This window comes from Lolium perenne, chromosome 5 (genome assembly GCF_019359855.2).
Source record: "Lolium perenne isolate Kyuss_39 chromosome 5, Kyuss_2.0, whole genome shotgun sequence".
Classification (NCBI taxonomy): domain Eukaryota; kingdom Viridiplantae; phylum Streptophyta; class Magnoliopsida; order Poales; family Poaceae; genus Lolium; species Lolium perenne.
The window spans coordinates 113,248,502-113,252,870 of NC_067248.2; the positions used below are offsets into that span (position 1 = coordinate 113,248,502).

At 40.9% G+C, this 4,369-nt stretch overlaps 1 long non-coding RNA gene across 1 annotated transcript; it reads right to left on the bottom strand.

The window, feature by feature from the left end:
* Positions 1–1,257: 1,257 nt before the first annotated feature.
* On the bottom strand, positions 1,258–3,827 carry LOC127304761 (uncharacterized). Its single transcript, XR_007853527.2, has 4 exons — positions 3,580–3,827; positions 3,259–3,400; positions 2,984–3,173; positions 1,258–1,796 (listed from the first exon to the last, which is right to left on the bottom strand). It is a non-coding gene; the product is annotated as an uncharacterized lncRNA (long non-coding RNA).
* Positions 3,828–4,369: the final 542 nt, after the last annotated feature.

Below are 4,369 nucleotides of genomic sequence, written 5' to 3' on the forward strand. Positions count from 1 at the left end.
AATTGTGCATTTGTGGGAGAGGAGGGAAAACGAGACATGATTCTTGAACAAGTTGAATTGCAATTTATTCGAATTCTTGAATGAATAATATAATTTGTATGTTTGGATTATTTTGTGAAACTATTTATGCGTTCGAACAATGTAATATTCCTTGTGTTGTTCTTTAAAACTATGCGAAATATTATAATTTGATAAAAATAAATATTCCAAAAAATGGTGGGGGTGGGGGCTGTATTGGGTTTGCCAGTGTGGGAGGACCATACCTATACCAAATGAACTTGTGTCGATGCCCCCAATATCATCGTGCTGGTGCCTATTTGGGCGCGGCGCCATAGATGAAGACTAGATGGACCTAGCGCGCTCTGCCGCGCCGTCCTCTGCTCATAGCGTTTAGGTCTGCGGCATGATTGCTATTTTACAGTCGCGTATATATTGACCTTCTATACAGCTGCACCATCCTCCGCTTTTACTGTTTTACACCATGCTTGTATCTTAAATCCATAAAGCCAACCATGAGATTAAAAAAGCATACGCATCAAATGAGAGGACGGCCAGCATACAAAGAGCAATGCCTAGGGCTGACACTCTTTGACTGTGCAACTAAACCCATCGCCATCTCAATAGCTCTACATCTACACCGATCACACGAGCAAAACCACCAGTCTGATTATCTTGATCCTGCACCTAAACATCATAATCTGCAGTTTGTGTCATATATCTTGTGACACAATGATTTATCCAAAGTGTATTGGAAGACAAATAGAGGATACATTGCCTATCATGGTCTCATTTGGAATGAGAGATGTATGATAGTCCACAGAGGTGTTCTCCATGGGCAACACAGCAAAGGCGACAGCCTTTCTCCGTAAGGCACTCAATCGAGTAGTAAAACCCCAATATATTCCTGTAAACATAAGCATAGCAATATAGCATGCCACATCATCACACACATGCATAATGACATAGCTGGCAATCATGCAAAAAAACCCAAAGGCAGATCAATCAAATGTTCCGGAAAGCAGAGATTTGAAAATGATCTTAGTTGTTTTACATCAGTGCTGAAATTATGATGCAATTCTGTTCATTGTTGATTAATTTTCCATGGTTGATGGTTCATTGCAGCAATATATCTTATTCCTGTATTTTGGTCCAAGAAAACTTTTTCAAAATTTGTAGTTCTTGGTGCTACTTGTTTTACCAAAGAGAAACAAAAGTTGTTTCTCTAGTCTGTGCCTTAATCCTACAAATAGGCTCAACTATTTGCCTGGTTCTATCATATCGATAAAGAGAAGTGTAATAGCCATTTTTCATATTTGCTCGCCACATGTAAGCACCATACGTTTAAGAAATAGGAAATATAAACATGCCAGGCACGACATGGGTGGGGAAGTGTAGTGCGAGAAACAGAAACCAAGGGGCACCATCACACCATGGAACATTATATCGTTATCAGGTAGAAAAATAGCCACTGCACCTTAGTACCCATTCAGTCCCTCCCACTGAAATACATGTGAATGTATCAAGAGGCAGGTGACCAGAGGCCACATCTATACTCAGTCCACATGCTAGAAAACTAAACTACGTACTCACTTTCCTCACAATCAACTTCAGCTCTTCATCAACCATTTGGCCAGCTGATCAGATGACGGAAGGTTCAGATTCAGTATTTCTATATTGCTGCATTGTGCTAACTTGCACTTATGTCTGCATATACGGTTCTGGGAGAATCAGCCACTACTTTTGGCAAGATACATTCCTCTTTAGCTACATTATTTTCCTTAAAAACACATTGGTTCCTGTCAGAAATGGATAATAAATGGTTAGTTTGATATACAAAATTCCAACCACTTTACATGGTAAGCAAAAAAAAAGGAGGGGGGGGGGGGGGGGGGGGGGCAAAGAGTGCTGAGGTCCTTTTGAATTTTGAAGAAAATATTCAAAAAACACATGTAAAGCCGGAGCGGGTATATATTGAAAGCACACTCTTAAGTAACATCAGTGTCTCGCTGACATATATCAATCAAGAAGGGGGAATGGATATTAGCAATATGTCTCAGGCTATCTCCTACTCAGTTCTTACAACCAACACTTTCAAAGATGTTCAGTCAAAGGCTGGCCTAACAACTCCAGTAGAATCATAAAAATAAGTTGTAAGAAATGGATATCCCCAATGAGAACAGAATATCACTACCACACATACAATCACGGGATTTCACTTTTTTTTACGAAATCACTGAAATTCACTTAACTTCTTTTCAGTAAGCAAAAGGCATAAATTGAATTGAACCACACGGTAGACCAGGTAACTGTAAATGGGGAGAGCCACAATAAGTGTTTTCTTACACCGGAGTCATATTACAAAATAATACTACATTAGCACCGATAGCTATCATGTTCGTTTGCTAACCGAAGAAGTCACATGCCTTCTTACGGAAACCAAAGATACAACGCGTCACAGTGTACTGAGCCTAAGAGAGCATCCATCGTTACCTTGAGGAAGCAAATATTATGGTAGAACACCTGCTTCCCATTTCATGTACTCCTAAATCAGATTATACAAACTTGAGAGGAAAAATCACAAGATGAGAAATCTGAAAACATACAACAACAAGGTGTCCCAAGCATTGCATCACCAGGACATTCACCCTCATGCTACCATACTACAAAAGGATCACCATTGTAAAACCCTACGCCCGTTTTTCTTTATTGTCACAAAGTATGTACAATTACTCAATCTAATTTAATGAACATTCTTATAATGCATCAGGCAAAAGAGTAAACTAATCAATCCAATTTAATGAACAAGGTTGCCTGTATTACAAAAAGAAAATTGGAAGTAGAAAAAGTGTGCAAGAAAAATTATATGAAGCAACAAAGTAGGCAGTCAAATACAATGATGATCTAGGCTCTGATATGATACTATACGGAAATTTACAAACAACTGAAAGTCTAAGGATGACTGCACTTCCACCAATTTTCAGACCTGTAGTGGGCAGAGCATCCAGTTTGAATGTGTAAACAATAAGCTCATTTTTCAAGTACACGACATAGTGTCAACAGCAATAGCTTCAGTCTGCAAGGCCACCACCAGGTATAGTGGTTGGAAATTTATCGTCAATTGTTTGCATTGAACATTATGACCACAGTCGAAGAGATTCCCATCACCAAAATTCCTAACGCAAATCAATAGATAACTTGAGAAATTCTTACACCTGCCTAAGTACACGTCGGAGGAATGAAAAGTGTCAAGAAGCTTACTCTCGAAACATTGCATTCGCAAAATCACAAGACAAACTCTAAACCCATATAATCTCCAGCTCTCCAGCATTTGATCCTTGATTTGTTATGGCAATCTTTCTCATCAGGCATATATATGAACACTTGGTGTGCACAACTGAACCTGCAACTTGAAAGCGAAAACATAAATCCAATTAAGCACCACAAGCACTCGTATAACTACCTATTAGTCAGTGATGGTTACACTGGAACCAAATCAACAAAAATCAGGAGCCAACGGATGTGCTCCTAAGATTTTGCACCAGCATGGGGCTAGGTCAAAACGAAGAAGAACAAACTAACCACGATTTGGAGGAGGTAGCACGTCGATGGACCGGACGCGATATCCATACTCCATAAGAAGCCGCAAGCCCGTAACCAGAGGCGGGAGGGCGAGGGCGAGTACCACCAGATCCACTGCGGCAAAGGGCGGCGGCGCGGCAGCGTGTCTCGTCGATGGGCAGTTGCACCATGAACAGAACAGCTCCGGTCTCCGGGGAGGTGGGGGCAGCGCGGCCGGCGGCCTTTGGTCATTTTCTCGGACATCGGTGTTGGAGAGATATGAGGGAGAGATCCAAGAGAGGAAAACCGCCTTTCCTTGGTGTTGACCGTGGAACCGCCTTTAACTGAGCGGTGTTTTGACTAAACAAACTCTGTATTATAGCGCCAGGTAGGTCCAACGAGAGGGACAGGCCGATCAACCACAGAGCGTCGGAACCCTGGGAGCTTAGAGCTCTTTAGGGATAGGTCCTGTATTGCTTAGTTGAGCACTTGGATGAGAATGGAGCTATATGGATCAAACGTTCTTCCATTCCTCTTCACCCATATTTTCGTCATACTCAACATTGCTGTTATTGCGATCTATTTCACTTTTCTCCATAGTATGTCTATCGCAATGTTATTGTTAGGTGCAAGCCCAACAAAACAATTTTTTACTGCCACAACCTAAGTTAGAATTGCAGAGCAAAATGACACTGCAAATAGGTGATCATTGTCTTCTGGTGCCTGATCGTATAACACAAATTTTGGGGAGTGTTTTTTGGTTTTAAAGTACTCGATCCTATTAGATAGAATGGAAAGTTTAATTATAGAG